This window comes from Camellia sinensis, chromosome 12, assembly GCF_055761805.1.
Source record: "Camellia sinensis isolate YWXY chromosome 12, ASM5576180v1, whole genome shotgun sequence".
Lineage (NCBI taxonomy): Eukaryota > Viridiplantae > Streptophyta > Magnoliopsida > Ericales > Theaceae > Camellia > Camellia sinensis.
Window position 1 is genome coordinate 47,332,302 of NC_138972.1, and position 18,170 is coordinate 47,350,471.

The 18,170-nt window shown below is 33.8% G+C and overlaps 1 long non-coding RNA gene across 1 annotated transcript; it reads left to right on the plus strand.

The window, feature by feature from the left end:
* The first annotated feature begins 2,636 nt into the window (after nucleotides 1-2,636).
* Nucleotides 2,637-4,197, plus strand: LOC114271814 (uncharacterized). The gene is made up of 3 exons (XR_003632455.2): nucleotides 2,637-2,771; nucleotides 2,958-3,084; nucleotides 3,760-4,197. It is a non-coding gene; the product is annotated as an uncharacterized LOC114271814 (long non-coding RNA).
* Nucleotides 4,198-18,170: the final 13,973 nt, after the last annotated feature.

Consider the following 18,170-nt stretch of genomic DNA (forward strand, 5'->3'; position numbering starts at 1 on the left):
AGTGTATATTCAGAAAGAGGTTGTACAGAATCTTCCGAATGTAACACAGATGGATTCGCATCCGTTCACTACATTGCTGACACATGGGGTTGACACGACAGCATTTCAGTCTCCTATGTATGAATCAAATGAATGTTATGCAGCTGGCTACACACAACAGACATTTCATGGCCATGGTGGAGAATCAAGTTCACATGGTGGATACGAGACTGAATTTCAGAATAACACCCAAGATGTGCCCACCTATAGCCATCATACGACTCCAGTTGAAGTTGCTGGTAATATGGCTGAAACGGTTAATTTTGTGCAGTTTGCTGACAGTGACATGTACGGTCCTGATGTCGCCCTAGACAATGATGAGAATGAATTATGTGATGAAGAAAATTTATTAGGCGGATCAGATGATGATGATGATGATGAAGATGATGTCGACGCTCTCGTTGATATTCAGAATGCCCCCATTCCACCTAGACCTGAAATCCCTTTCTTTGAAAACATTCACATGGGTGGTGATTTTGACATTAGTAACCGCGATGTCGTTCCCCGTAACCGAATCTGGAATGCTGAAAATCCAGAGTTGGACAAAGGGATGGTTTTCGTTGATAAGAAGCAACTCGTACATGCTGTGAAATTGTACCATGCAACAAAACGAAAGATTATAGAGCGAGTGCAAAACGAAAGATTATGTCGGGAAAGAGGACTGAAGGTGCCAAAAGCACGTTCTGTTGAGATCCAAAAAGAAGATCCTGATAATGTTGATCGACTATGTCAAACACTAGAACGTGAGATTTCTCAAATGGGTCGTAGATTGGCCCGCGATATGCAGCTACTCATACTTAAGAAGGATGCCCAGAAGAACAAAACAGAACCAAATGTTGCGGCTATCAAGGCTATCATGGAGGATCCTGAACTTGTCTCTGACGCTGAGCTTTCGGATTGTTCAGACTCTGAGCCACCTGCCGATTTAAGCGCGAATTAGGTGTTAATGTCTACACTTCGGCAATTTAACAACTTGCATTAATATGTAATCTCTGTGTTAGAGTAAGTATAACTGTTATGTTATGTTTATGTTTATGTTTAAGTTTATGTTTATGTATTGTGTCTGTCAAATGTTACGGCTATTAATATGCAATATTAGGTCATGAATTAGGTGTTTGTCTATCTAACTGTTATGTTTATGTATTGTGTGTTCAGTTAAGAGTGTCCAAGATGTATGTAATGTGTGTTCAGTTCATGGTGTCCATAATGTATTTTTGTGGGAGAATTATGTCTGTACTAGCTACGTAACTGAAAACTATTACATTTGCAACTTCAGTTATGTTGTTTTCATACCCGTATGAGTATTTTGTAAAGTACTGACTTCGTATATTATGTATTAAGTATTATTACAAAAATGTTGAGAAAATTTATTTTAGGAGCTCTCGCTGTGGCCTTTGTCTTCTTGGCCTACTCCGCGGTGGTCTTCGCGTCTCACCCTTCATCGTTGCTCGTCGAGTTGCACAGTGTGTGGGTGTGCTTCGAACTGTACAGCATGCATATCACATTCTAACCCATAACAAAGACGATACAAAAAAATAAATTTTATAAATGAAAACGGGTACAAAACGGTTTTACTAAACTGGTTTACTAAACTGATTTTCTGAATTACATTCTCACCTTCTAACCCAAAACAAAAGAATAAATATATATTTATGTTTAAATGAAAACGGCTTTCGTAAAGCCAAAATAATTTTCTACATAACACCTTCCAACCCAAAACAAAGACAAAAGAAAAAAAAAAAAATTACATGAAAACGACTTTAGTAAAGCGAAAAAAAAATAATTAATTACACAAAACAATAAGCAAAAAAAATATTTACATGAAAACAACTTTAGTGAAGACGAAAAAAAATTTTTAATTACATTTTCTAAATCAAAACAAAGACAAAAGAAAAAATGAAAAATGTAACATGAACGGCTTCAGTAAAGCCAAATAAATGAACATGATTGGCTTAATAATATCTACATGAATATGATTTTGAAATTATATATATGAAAAATAGTATGCAATATTATGTAAAATTTATGAATTGCACATTCTAAACAAAAACAAAAGAAAAAAAAAATATATTTTAACATGATAATTGCTTTAGTAAAGCTAAGTACTAAAATATACAGTGTAAATATATTTTTAAAAATATGTTTTATGTTTTTTTCTTTTGTTTTATCTTGAAAATAGCGTTTTATTCTAACAAAGTTTATGTTAAAAACGCTGGGCGAAAAAAAAAAATTCTGATAAAATCGCTATTAGCAATAGCGTTTTTAAATTTGAACTGAAATCGCTATTAGAGATAGCGTTTTTTCTAGGAAATTTTTTTTGTTAAAATCGCTATTAGAAATAGCGTTTTTTAGGAAATTTGGTACAAAGCGCTATTAAGAAAAGCGTTTTTATCCGGACAAAAACTAACACTAGAAGCGCTATTTGTAACAGCGACTTCTTAATCAAAGTCGCTATTCGCAATAGCGATTTTCCTGTTCATCTACTTTTACGCTCCTAACAGTAAAAGCGCGAATAGTAATGGCGCTTTAACTTAATTTTGGAATTCCGTCAGAAGTTGGCCTAATTTTGGAAATACAATGGAAAAAGGGCTTATATTGGGAAAAGCCTCAACATAGAGAGCTGCTGGGAACATAGAAAAGAAGGGTTGAAAGAACAAAATCGCAGGAGAAGAGAAGGGTTTGAATCGTCTCATCGTAGAGAGATAGAGAGTTGAAGGAGCAAAGCGAAGAAGGTACTACTTTCTCTCTCTATCTTAACCCTCTCTCTCTCTCTCTCTCTCTCTGTCTCCCGTCTTCGTGTCTCTCTCTTTATCGATGCTTATGTCTGATCATCGCACTATTAAACCCTCGATTAAGTTACTACTCATCTTTCTCTTCTTTATTTCCGCTTTTCTTTTTTCTTTTTTCTTTTTTTATAGGTATGTATGTATGGAAATTGATAGTGTTCCCGACTAGGGGTGGGGGGATTGATGTTCGATCGTGATTACTAATTTGAAGATCACAAACTTCTAATTTTGGAATTATTCTTCACTCTTCCTTCTCAAGGTCCATCTCTCTCTCTCTCTCTCGTTTATATGTAATATAGTTGTGTATAATTTTGATATTGTATTAATAATCTTATCTTTGTGTTCTGATTTTCTGTTTGATCATTCTGCATCGCTCTCTGTCTTCAATTTGTAGGATGGGTTCAATTTTTTAGCAAAAGTTGTCATTGTTTGAAAATTAGCCTTGATTGCTTCTTCATAATTTGTAGTTTTAGAACTAATGAAGGAGAAAGTAGCTTGCTTGGCTTAATGTGTTCACTGTGTAAGTGTTGGGTTCCAGTATATGGAGTCATACTTGTCCTGTTTTTTATGAATCTTGTGCTTGGTTCCAGTATATGAAGTTGCACTTGTCCTATTTTTATTATGAATCTTGTGCTTTCTTTTCTTCATGTTATCCAAAGAATTCTCAGGTGGCAAATGCAAGGTACCATTTGACTTGTGTTGGGTTCCATTATGTTTCTCTCTCTATTTTCATTTTGTCTACTTTACCCATTACCAAGCACTCTTGCATGTACACATGTAAAACGGGGAGAAAAAATAAAGTTGACAAGCCTGCTTTATGATCATCTCTATACCCCTGCAGTCTACTAACTTTTTCTTTTTCTTTTGCATGTTCTTTTGTTTTCTTTACTTATTTCATTTGAATTAAAAATATTTGTGTTTGCAACTGTTCCAGCACAATGATACATATTCTGCCACTAAAGTTAAAGGAGAGGCGCTGGTCATCAAGTCAAATGATAGTAATGGGCTTCTAACATGCTGCATCTGTCTTAGCAGCATTTTCGGTCCTGGTGATGAATTACTTGTTCCATCATTGGTATTTGCTGCGAGGGCAGGAAATGGAAGGTCACCCAGTTTTTTGTCCATTTAATTTCTCATGTTGTGACTGCCTTACATATTGGTTTTATAATATTCTAGAAATTCAGGTGTTTCATTCAAATCAAGTTGGTGGATAGCGAGGTTCTTAATCATTTGAATCCATATAATTAATAAATGGCATAACGTAGGTGTTCTTGCACTTAGGGCATGGAAAATTGAGTATTTGTGCTGCATACATTCTCTCTTTCTGTAAAACACTAAACCAGTTACTAACTAAAAACATTTGTATTTCATATGTTTTGTGGTCTTTTCAATTTTTATTGGTATTGTCCTTTGTACACTCTTGAATTCTAACATTTATTTTAATAGTAGTTTGGTAGTCATATCACCTCCAAAGGAGAGGTGCATAATTATGTGTGCATAGATATCTAACTTATGAAGAAAAAAAAAAGGAAAGAAAAGAATTTAACATTAATTTTTATTGTTTTATTTAAAATGAGCAGTTTCTTATTAGTAATGGCAAGAACATGTAAGATTTCACTTATGTTGAAAACGTGGCACATGCCCATATATGTTGTCATGCCCTGGATTTACACGGTCCGGTTCACATGAATAAATCACCCAACTATGAACAATAGATAACAATTCTCATGCCAAAAAATATAATATAGTCACACAATACATGTGTTTATCTGATTTCATACATTCCTAAATACAACATGTAAGTTGAATGAATGTTTTGTAACTAAAACATATACAGATGTTATAAATTAAATTAAATGCCTTAAGGCTTACATCATATACAAAGGGTGTAACCCTTACAAGAATGGCACACGGCCAAATAAATAACATATATGGCCCATGGCCTACAAGTAACAGAATCACCCTATACGGTTCCAAACACAACTTCACGTCTCTGTTCACATCCATACATGCATGCCTGAAAAACATTTTCAGCCACGTAGGGTGAGTATAAAGCTTAGTAGAGAATATTTTAAAAACTAAACATGTTCCACCAGCATAAATGATCATGATGCAATACATATATATAATATGCGCAAATGCTAGGGATAAGCAACAGATATATCGATCCACCCAAACCAACCGAACCAAACTAGTCCGCCACATTTTGGACGAATGCGTGATAACGAACGGACAAATGCAGATTGATTTTTTTCAATCCGCCTAATTTTGGACGGATGGCGGATTTGAGGTTCCTTTGGCCACAACCGAACCGCCAAACCGTGAGCACCCCTAGTAATTTGTAAGACTTTGTGTTTTCAATTCGTTGAGATATTCTGTTTGTATTTTCAATTAAAAAAGAGTTTAAATATTATGTTGAATATATTCTTTTGAAAAAGAGTTTTCAACTTGACTATATTTTTTTAATTGAAAAAAATAAATGTATTATTTATCTATATTTTTTGATTTTTAAATATAATTCTAAAAATAATAAATAAAAAAGATGATATATGCTAGTTGGTTTTTGTTTTCAAAAAAATAGATATAGATGTAACAATACAGAGGCATACAATCTCTATTACTACTCTGTTTATGGTTTTTGTGGTTTTAATTATTTTTATATTTTAATAACCACAGATTATAATACTTCATGTAATACTTTATGTGTAAAAGGCATGCTGTGATTGTAATATGTAGATGATGAATGCAGTAATTGTAATATTCTAAAGTTTTTCTTTCTTTAAATGAGGCATGCAGTGATTGTAATATTTTTTTAAATCATTGACGGTATTACTTTTTTTTTTTTTTTTTCTTTTTTGAAGAAGTGCACAAGTTGAATTATGTTGAAAATTTATAAAATTTTAAACCACCAAACCCATTCACATCTATACGCCAATCCCCTTAATCCACATCCGCCAGATTGGCGGACAGATGCTGATTGATTTTCTCTAATCCACCAATCTGGCAGACGGATGACAGATTGGAGGTTCCGTGGCCACAACTAACCCGTGCCCATCCCTAGCAAATGCATTTTCAAATCCACCTGATTCCTCAACAAAATCTTCTATTTCCAATTACCAAAACCTTCGTTTAATCAAAACTGTTAGACTTATTTATTTTGATGATTTATTTAATTATGTTTTTAATTTATTTGGAAGAGAAAAATAGAATCAAAATTTATTTTGATGATTTATTTGAAAGAGAAAAATAGAATCAAAATTTATTTTGTCCCATTATTTCTCACCTAAACCTTTATCCTAAATATTGTTAGAATGTATTTAATATTTGATTAAATCAGGAGTTCAAACAGCCCAAAAACAAAGGTTCAAACAGCCCAGCACAATAGCAGTTCAAAAGGTTCAAGTGAAAGATATTCAAATTTGTAATGATGGAGTGGAAGATATTCAAATTGGAAATGATAGAAGTACAATGGCTATAAACGGTTATAAACAGCTATAAATTCAAATGAATACAAATTTGTAATGATGGAGTGGAAGACATTCAAATTAGTAATGATGGACTACAACGGCTATAAACGACTATAAATTCAAATAAATACAACGGCTATAAATTCAAATGAATACAACGGCTATAAACGGCTATAATTTTCATTATATATACCAAAGCCTATAATGTAAACAAGTTACAAAAAATCAGAATATATTCTTTGATCTATAATCACTCATATCTATTTTCTGAAAAATTCTCTGAGGAGTGTTCTTCAAGTTTTGTTTACATCTTCTCTCAGAAAATATACACTGAGCCTTATAGCTTTAAGCCTATCTTTCCTGTGTGAGGTTTACAGAAAAATCAGAGTTTCATTTTTGTATATTCATCTTTGAGAGATATTTATTGTAAGCTTTCTTTGAAAGTAAAAATACCATTTCATCTAATAAAAGTGTTGCAAACACTATGTTCTTGAAATCTTGAGAGTGATTGTGAATCACCTAAGATTTGCAAGGGTTTGGAAGTCTATGTTAAATCTATGGAAAATTGCTCCATTTGTAAAGAGGTTGTGAGCACCTCCATGAAGCTAGATCATAGTGGAAAATCTCAAGTGAACCTTGAGGAGTAGACGTAGGCCGAGTTGAAACCGAACCACTATAAATTTATTTTCCTCTCTCTCCCTTATCTCTTTATTATTTAAATTGATGTAGCTATATTTTACATTTTTACTGTGCTAAAATCATTAACTAACATAGTTGTTAGAACACTTGTTTTAATTATTTTTATTTCATTAACTATATTTATCTATTGTGCTAGTCATAATTTTTATTAGGGTATTATTAATTAATAATTGTAAAAACCTAATTCACCCCCTCTTAGGTTGTTTTTTGGGTAACAATTGGTATCAAAACTTAGACTCTTGTTTTAGATTTAACCATCTAGGAGTTTCGATTCATGTCAACCTTAGCTGAAGGACAAGCCACAAATAGGCCACCATTGTTTGACAGAAACAACTATGGTCATTGGAAGGATAAGATGACCCTATACTTACAAGCCACTGATTATTCCATATGGATTATTGTCACCAAAGGTTCAAAAATTCCTACCAAATTAGTAGACAACATTAGTGTATCTAAAACTAAAGATGAATGTGATAAGAGAGATCATAAATTATTGCAAGTCAATGCTAAAGTCAAACTCTCCCTTGTTTGTGGATTAGACTCTAAAGAGTATAATAGAATTTCAAGTTGTGATTCGGAAAAAGAAATTTGGGACAAACTTGAGGTAACGTATGAAGGTACAAACCAAGTGAATGAATCTTGTATTGATATGCTTGTTCATAGTTATGAATTGTTTAAAATGAACTCTGATGAATCTATTTCAAGTATGTTTACTAGATTTACTGAAATTGTAAACTCTTTGAAATCTCTTGGAAAAACTTATACTAACAGTGAGTTGGTAAGAAAAATTCTTAGGTGTTTACCAAAGAATTGGGAAGTAAAGGTCACGACCATTATAGAAGCCAAAAATCTCTCCACACTTAGATTGGATGAGCTTATGGGTTCCCTTATGACTCATGAGATCACCATGAAAGGACATGAGGATGTTGAAAACAAAAAGAAAAGTGGAATTGCATTCAAAGCCTCATCAAATGAAGAAGAACATGAAAACTCCAGTGAGGATGAAAGCTATGCCATGTTTAGTAGAAATCTCAAAAAACACTTCAAGAAAAATAATTATGGAGGAAGAAGACCTTTCAAGAAAGAGTACAACAAAGATAAAAAGAAATAACTTATTATTTGCTATGAGTGCAAAAATCCTGGACATATGAAGATGGATTGTCCAAAATTAAAAAATCATGGAAAAGACTACAAAAGAAACAAGAAGGTCATGGTAGCAGCTTGGGGAGAAAGTGAAGATGAAAGCTCAAGTGATGAAATTTAAAATGAAGTAGCCAACTTGTGCCTCATAAGTCTTGAAGATGAAAACTCTACTCAAGATGAGGTAACTACTCTTTATGAACAACTTGAAAGTGCATTCCATGAACTAAACGATGAATTTAGAAAAGCTGTGCCAAAAATAATGTATTAAAAAAATCTGTTGCATCTTTATCTAGTAATGTAGAAGAATTAAAGAAAGAAAAAATTGTTTTGAAAAATGATTTTGACACTAATGAGAAAACTGCTTTAAAAAACAATGTTGATGATTTAACAAAAACACTTGAAAATTTTGTAAAAGGTAGAAATAATCTCAACATGCTTCTTGAAAATCAAAGATGTGTTTTCGATAAAGCAGGCATTAGATATGACCCTATTAAGAAACAAAAGAATCTCAATACAATTTTTGAAAAGGCACCTCTCATGGCACACCCTCATATTACTTGTCATTATTGTAGAAAGAAATGTCATTATATATCTTATTGTCCATTCAAAAAGAATATGAACATGGGAATTAAAAAGATTTAGATTATTAAGGGATCTAACAAAACTAACCAAGAAGGACCGAAGAAACTATGGGTACCAAAAACCAATACTTGATTGTCATCTTGTAGGTTTGCCTTAAATTCAAAGCTAAAGAAGGGAAGTGGTACCTTGATAGTGGATGTTCCAGACACATGACCGGAGATAAATCCTTCTTTACTACACTGTCAATGGAGGCCTTGTTATTTTTGGAGACAACAAGAAAGGAAAAATCATTGGTATTGGTAGCATAGATATTTCTCCTAACCCTTCTATTGAAAATGTTTTACTTGTTAATGGACTTAAACATAACCTATTTAGTATTAGTCAATTATGTGATAAAAGTAATCAAGTTATTTTTGATAAATCACATTGCACAATTGAAAGCACAAATGATCATAAAGTTTTATTCGTTGGTAATCGCCATGATAATGTTTATGTTTTTCATCTTAATGATCTCTATGCTAGTGATGTTAAATGTTTATATGTTCATAATGAAAATAGTTGGTTATGGCATAGAAAACATGGTCATACTCATATGGATTTAATTGCTAAACTTTTGAGAAAGGATTTCGTCATTGAACTTCCAAAAATTAAATTTGAAAAAGATCATCTTTGTAGTGCTTGTCAACAAGCAAAACAAACTAAAGCATCGTTTAAATCAAAATCTCATATTTCCACAACTAGACCTTCACAACTATTGCATATGGATTTATTTGGTCCCTCAAGGACATCTAGTCTAGGTGGTAAATATTATTGTCATGTTATAGTTGATGATTATTCAAGATTTACATGGGTTATGTTTTTAGCACAAAGATGAGACATTTTCTTCTTTCACAAAACTCTGTCATAAAATTAAAAATGATGATTTACTTATTGTACAAATATATGTGGATGACATTATATTTTGTGCTACTAATGAAATCTTGTGTAAGGAATTTGCTAAGTGTATGCAAGGTGAGTTTGAGATGAGCATGATGGGGGAGCTAAATTATTTCGTTGAGCTTCAAATTAAACAATGTGAGGAAGGAATTTCATCAACCAAGCTAAATACATGAAAGAACTATTCAAAAAGTTTGGTATGTATGACTCAAAAATTGCTAGAACGCCTATGAGCACATCTATTAGGCTAGACAAGGATGAAAAAAGTAAGTCCATTGATCAAACGAAATATCGAGGTATGATCGGCTTACTTCTTTATTTAGCTACAAGTAGACCCGATATTATATTTAGTGTTTGTATGTGTGCTATATCAGTAAAATCCTAAGGAATCACACCACAGTGCTGTCAAAAGAATTTTTAGATATCTTGTTGACACTCAAAATTTGGGACTGTTTTATCCTAGAGGTGTTGTATTTGATTTAATTAGTTACTCGGATGCCGATTTTGCCGATTGCAAACTTGATAGAAAAGCACCAGTGGCACTTGTCACTTTCTTGATAACTCATTAGTATCTTGGTTTAGCAAAAAGCAAAATTTTGCTGCTTTATCAACGGCTGAAGCTGAAAATATAGCTTCCAGAAGTTGTTGTGCTCAAATACTTTGGATGAAACAACAATTAGAGGACTTTGATTTGTATTATGATCATATCCCTATTAAATGTGATAATACTAGTGCCATCAATTTAAGCAAAAATCCGGTTCAACACTCACGAACAAAGCATATTGAAATTCAACATCATTTTTTAAGAGATCATGTTCAAAAAGGGGATATTGTACTTGAATTTGTAAACATCGACAAGCAATTGGCGGATACTTTCACAAAACCCCTAAGCGAGGATCGCTTCAATTTTATTCGTGGCGAGTTTGGAATGTCGATTTCTATTTAAAAAGTTTTGTTATGACTGTGGAACTTGAATTTTTGTTAAAATGATATATGTCTATTGCTACACTGATATGAAAACATTTATATCAATTGAATGCTCTCAAGTCCTTCATACATTTATTCTCCTTAATAGTTTGTTATTCTCAACTGTGTAATTTTTTTTGAGTTCTACATCTTGAAGTAAAATTAACTTTGCATACATTAATTTTTGTTAAACCCTCATGGTATTTTTTTTGCATTACCCTTCCAAAAACACCAATGTCCCATTAAGTTTAATTTCTGCTGGTGTTATTTTATTTTAATTTTTTTTTATTTTGCTATTAGGCTTAATTTCTTTTATTTTTATTTTTTTCTTATTATTATTTTTTGTTTGGGCTTAATTTTCTTATTTTTTTTCCTTTTTAATTTCATTTTTCAGTACTTAAACATAAAAACAAAAACAAAAACAAATCAAAATACAAATATTTACATAAAAAAAAACACCTTTTATTTTTTTACGACCACACGCCGATCAAAACAAACATAAAAAAAAAAAAACACCCTTCATTTTTTTACAGCCCCACGCCGATAAAAAAAACATAAAAAAAACCCTTCATTTTTTTTCTAGCTATATGCCGATCTTACTTACTCCCCTCTTCTATCGTTTTCTTCTTCTTTTTATCACCTTGGTCGACCCTTGACACCGCTGCCCCCGTGCTTTCATCGAGAGCGACGACTCCCTGCTGACTATCAAAGGCCAAGAACGACGTTGCTCCAAATCGCGCCATGGAGGTGGTCTTCCGTTTAAGCTCTTTATTTTTGGCCTTCAGTGCTCTTATTTCTGCTCGCGCATCCTTGTATATGCGCTGGAGCAGAGAGAGTTGGGCGCTGACCTGATGGAGCTCACTCGTCTTGTTCTGTAATCGGTGAGCCAATTTTGTGACTGCCGTCACCGTCTCCATATAGGATGTCAGTATAAAATGATTGACTTCAATGTCTGATTGAGCTGCCATTATTTGCTTAATCAACATCATCGGAAGGTTGGGAAGAGTAAGAGCCGGGGCACTCGGCCTAGCAACGCTTATAAGATTATTCAGGTCTAGAAAGAGAGTAAGTGAACGAGACGAGGCCATGTGGTCGCAAAACGAGGTGTAATCGCAAGAAGGGTAGTTTTTGGCAACTTTTTTGCTCCACTCAATCTCTCTGTTCTGTCTCTCGAGAAAGAAGAAGCTCAAAGAGAGTGATGAAAATGAGATAGACGAAGAGATAGAAGAGAGTGAGGTGAAGAAGAAGAAGCAGATGGATGTGATTAAGAAGAAGGTTGAAGATAAGAGGCTGAAGAGAAGAAGACAAGAAGAGAGAGATAGCAGAGGCGAGTGGCAATCGAGATGAGCTGCTTTTATCAGCCATTGATGCAAAAGTGCAGACGCGTGTCCGACGCGATTTTTGAGGGAAAAGAGAGCGGTGCGTGAATCGTATATATATGTATATATATGTTTTGAATTATATAGATGCCATTTATCACTATCATTTTGCTCCTCCTTCTCCAGATTCTGACCCATGATTTCCTTTTGATAATGTCACAGGGGGAGAAATTATATGATGCTATGTATTATGGTATTATGGTATGATGTTATGTATTATGGTATTATTTTCAAACTAATCTGATGTTATGTATTTATAGTTTGATAACTTAATCTTATATCATGTTGTTGATTAAAACCTATTTATTACATATGTGCTAACCTATGTATTTAGAAATGAATTCAGGGAGCATAACTTGAGGGGGAGCTTTTCTTACTCCCAAATCAAATCAAAACATCATTGTGTGACATCATCAAAAAAGGGAGAGATTGTTAGACTTATTTATTTTAATGATTTATTTAATTATGTTTTTAATTTATTTGAAAGAGAAAAATATAATCAAAATTTATTTTGATGATTTATTTGAAAGAGAAAAATAGAATCAAAATTTATTTTGTTCCATTATTTCTCAACTAAACGTTTATCCTAAATGTTGTTAGAATGTATTTAATATTTGATTATTTCAGGAGTTCAAACAGCCCAAAAACAGAGGTTCAAACAACCCAGTACAATAGCAGTTTAAAAGGTTCAAGTGAAAAATATTCAAATTTGTAATGATGGAGTGGAAAATATTCAAATTGGTAATGATAGAAATACAACGGCTACAAACGGTTATAAATTCAAATGAATACAAATTTGTAATGATGGAGTGGAAGACATTCAAATTAGTAATGATGGACTACAACGACTATAAATTCAAATGAATACAACAGCTATAAACGGCTATAATTTTCATTATATATACCAAAGCGTATAATGTAAACAAGTTACAAAAAATCAGAAAATATTCTTTGATCTATAATCACTCACATTTATTCTCTAGAAAATTCTCTGAGGAGTGTTCTTCAAGTTTTGTTTACATCCTCTCTCAGAAAATATACACTGAGCCTTATAGCTTTAAGCCTATCTTTCCTGTGTGAGGTTTATAGAAAAACCAGAGCTTCATTTTGTATATCCATCTTTGAGAGATATTTATTGTAAACTTTCTTTGAAAGCAAAAATACCATTTCATCTTGTAAAAGTGTTGCAAACACTGTGTTATTGAAATCTTGAGAGTGATTGTGAATCACCTAAGATTTGCAAAGGTTTAGACTTGTGAAGTCTGTGTAAAATCCGTGGAGGATTGCTCCATTTGTAAAGAGGTTGCTAGCACCCTCGTGAAGCTAGAGCACAGTGGAAAATCTCAAGTGAAGCTTGAGGACTGGACGTAGGCCGAGTTGAAACTGAATCACTATAAATTTGTTTGCCTCTCTCTCTCTTATCTCTTTATTTTATTTAAATTGCTGTAGTTATATTTTACATTTTCACTGTGCTAAAATCATTAACTGACATAGTTGTTAGAACACTTATTTTAATTATTTTTATTTCATTAACTATATTTATCTATTGTGCTAGTCATAATTTTTATTATGGTATTATTAATTAATAATTGTAAAAACCAAATTCACCCCCCCTCTCTTAGGTTGTCTTTTGGGTAACAAAAACGTTTTCCGAGTTCAAAACATTTGTTTGATATAATCCCTTTCCGAAAACCAATCCAGGTATCTCAATACCAACCAACAAATACATTGCCAAATCAAATGCGAATACATAGCCAAGTAACAGCAAATACATTGCTAAAACCTTTTTCCAAAACATCATTTCAAGCCAAAATGTTAATAAATAAAATAGGTAAATCTCTAGGGCTAGCATTCATACAAGTAACTATACAAGTTATAAGGTCATTTTTACCGGCACTAACCGGAAAGCTCGACACCTATCGTGCGGGTTTTGGTCCTGCACGATGGACACACAGGCCAACTTAATTCGGCTTTAACACCTCTTCATAGCTTTCCCACTTTATTTACCCCTTTCTAATAGCACAATATGTGTGATTCCAAAATAATGTTTTTCCAAAATAATGCAATTGTTCCAAAATGAAACACGAGAATTTCCAAAGCCTCTTTCCAAACATACGGTTTCAAATTCCAAAAAAATCCAATACATGCTCCATGATATGAATGATTTCAAATTGCCTAATTCACGTGCAATTTCTAACACACGGCAATGATATCATCCCCGATAACCAAAACAGTTATCTCTAATGCAATAATTAATAGATAACAATACAAATATATTTTTCCAAAAGAGTAACAACACCCATTTTCAAAATCCCACAACCATTTCGTTTCTATCTCTTTCCAACCAAACCATTTACCAAAAATCAATCCAACTCCCAAAACAATATCATTTAGGATTTTTTTACAAATTGGAGCTTTTCCACTTTTAGAAATCCATATGCAATTTTGATTATCAAAAATAACTGTAGTAGTAAAATCATAGCCCAACAATCCCCCAATTTCACAAAACCCTCAAGCCCAAAATAACATTTCAAAATCAACCAAATGACTACCAAATATAAATAACAAAATACGCCACAAATACGCTACCGAACTCATATTGAGTTAAGGAAATAGACCCTACCTCTTGAAGCGAATAAGAGAACTCGGAAAAACTCAAAGTCGATGAAACCACAAAACTCTTGGATCAAAAGAAAGCCCTTTATGAGATCTACAACCTTTCTCAAAGGACCAAGGTGAAAAAATGTCTCTAACCAAGTAAATCTAGAGATCTATGTAAGAAAAGTTGAGTTTCTAAGATAAAGAGAGATTCATGGTTTAAAGAGGGAAGAGAGAGATAGAGGAGTATGTATGTGTGGGAGAGAGAGAGAGAGAGAGAGAGAAAAGTGAACGAGAAAAGTGTGTTTGGGGTCTATTTATAATTGTAGAATAATAGACCTAAAGTCAAAAAAAAATAGTAAGTCCAAACCCCCAAAAAAGTAGGGCCCAAAGCTGAACCAAAAATCTGGAAATAACTCATAGGGGTCGACCCTCAGGACAATGGTGTCAACCCTCAAGAAGAAAACGCTATGACACTAATGTGTGTAGTAGACAAGGGTAGTCCCTAGGAACCAGTGGTGTCGACCCTATAAACCAGTAGCAACACCCAGGACACGGCAGCAAATAAGGGTCGACCCTAAGAACTCGTAGTGTCGACCCCAAAAACCAGTGGAGACCCCAAGAGTAAGATAACAAGGTGGTGTCAACCCCAGGAACCCATGGTGTTGACACCAGAACAAAATTTCTAAGTTTCTAAAGAACTTTTCGACAAAATCAAGCGCAAACGAACAACCCTAGCAAGTCCAAATTGAATTGTACTCCCTCAAAACCAAGATATAACAACTCCAAAGACTCCTAAAATGAAAATAAAGGAATTAAATACACTCTCCAATAGTTTAAAGGACACAAGTGTTACAACCTCTCCACTTTAGAAAATTTCATCCCGAAATTTAAGAAGTGCCAAAACCAAAAAGGCCACCCAATCAATAAAAGAAAACACAATGCTAACCTAAGCTTAGATCCATTTGGGGATACGTTCCCGGATCTCGGTCTAACACCTTGGGCCCCCAAAGACACCTGAACACCAAAATGCTAAGTACAAGCACGGATGCTTCTTCGACCCACATACTCGTAGTGGTCTATAAGACGAGATACAACCACAACAACAACAACAATAACCACCCGGACACAAAGATGTAAACCATGTCCTAAACCACCTACAACATCGAAATCACCACCGAGTGCTCAAACACTTGGACACAAAGAAAAAATTAAATAAAAATAAAAACTCCTCGCATACAAAGCTCCCAACTAACTCTTTCATAACTCGAGACATAAATAAAACACGATCACAACAATGCTCAACAATTCTAAGTCTTTGCAAAAATAACATACAACATGTAACTAGCAACTCAGGCTAAGTTATAAGATACCTCGTTCAGGTTAAAAAAAATTTCTTATTTTTCCCATTTGTTTCAAAACACTTTGGTTGTGTTTGGTAGAGCTTTTTAACTATGATTTGAGAGTAAGAGTTGTATTTTGAGTTTGCAAGTTTTAGAATTATGATTAGAGTGTGGAAAATTTGTTTGGTGAAAGAATTTTGAAAAGAGTTTTGAATTGAGTGGGAAATTTTTGATGTGGCATATGATATTTGATACAAAAACTTACAACTCATAACCAAACATACAACTCAAAATTTTATTAAAACACATAAAAAAAATTTTAAATTTCAGAAAATTATTTTTTCGAATATATAAAAATTAACATATGTCAATTGCAAAAAAAAAAAAAAAAATCATTATTCCAGTCAATCGGTGGGACGACCAGTTAGTCCAAATTTCCCGCATTCGACCTCGTTTTCAAAAGTGAGCGTAAAATTAAGTTTTGAAATTCGTAAACAAATGTTGTGTTCAAATTAAGCTTTGGAACATTAGTTCTAGAGCTATACCAAACACAGCCTTTGTTTTCCCAAAAGGCGTTCAAACCCACAACATCACAATCCAAACGCATCTTCAATCGTCCACAACAAAACTTAGAAATTTCCAATATGTTTTTCCGAAACCACAAGTGTTACTCATAACACCAAAATCAATTTCATTTTCAAAATATTTAGCTTTTTATTAAACCAAAAACTTACATTTCAAATCAAAACCGTTTTTGTTCAAGAAAAGTACCCAAGGCCACAACACCAAAACAAAAATTTTTGTTTTCCTCAAAATCATTCCTTAGCATTTCTCTGGTGATCCACAACACAGTCACCCAACAAAACCCATCACAACCATGTGATGCCACAATACCAAAACAAAATTTCTATGATGAGAACCCCTAGAAATTTCCGAAATACAAGCAACGCAATAACACAAGAGAAATAAATTTCGCACCCACCAATCACATAATGACACAAAAGCACAGTATAAGACCAAAGTTCCCAATCGTAACCCCAAACCGATTACCATAAACTCATAATAACTTCCCAACTATCCATACAGGACTTACATGCCATACCAAGACACCGTTCAATTACGCAACCCTCAATTCCAACCTACTTCCGAGGTGACTATATGTCAACTAACCCAAATACTAACCAATCAACTATCCAACACTACTATCCTGCACAAGCCTCCAGACACCGACATACCACTTAACTTCACATAACCCAACATCAACACCAACACCTTGCCCAACCTCACTAACTCCGAAATGGAGTTCCATACACAACCTCACATGTTCATTGAATCACTATGGATTCCTCGAAGTTAACCTATAGTACTCTGGTTCGCAATTTACCCATCACACATATGCCTAAGTGGCATACACATCCTTACTTCACATTTGAGTCTGAAATGGATTTCTCAAGTTAAAACACAACACATCCCCTCAAGTCAATGCACACTCCAACACTTCACACCACCCACATAAGAATGAATAAGGTCAAAATAACTCTGATGGAGCGCACCAATCACTCCACACAATCTTACTACTTCACTCGGAGTTCCACTATCCAAACCAAACAATAAACACCACACCTAAGTGACCCTGTATTATTGAACATTAAACTACTCAATCCATAGATTGTTACACACCACACAAGCAAGACTCCATACTTACTGCATAACATCTCACCCTTAACACCAAATGGGTTATCTCAGCACTAAATCTCTCATTTTGCCAATGTACTCACAACCTTGACCGAGTTCACAACAATGAAATTCACATATTCATTATCTTTCACCAAGCCAACTCACAAGAGCCTACCACGCTACAATGCCACCGACACTACGTAATAACCCAAACCAAACAACAAGCAAACACAACATCTCCATCCATCAATGACCAGTAAGTCAATTCTTTAATCCACACTCTACCCTATCACCTATTATACGAGTACAACCAAAATACTAAGTCCCCTGGTCAATCTACTAGTTACTAATACTTACCGAACAATTACCCTGAACCAAACCCCGACACATACACACAACACTAACAAGGCTTTCAAAGTCATACTATCCTAACTCCACAGAAGAACAAAAGAAGTTCTCCACCTCCTCCACTCGAGTCATAGAACACTACATTTCCAACTACTCTCAACCAACCTAGAACACTACGTGAGCCAAAACACGGCCCATCTCCAAAGA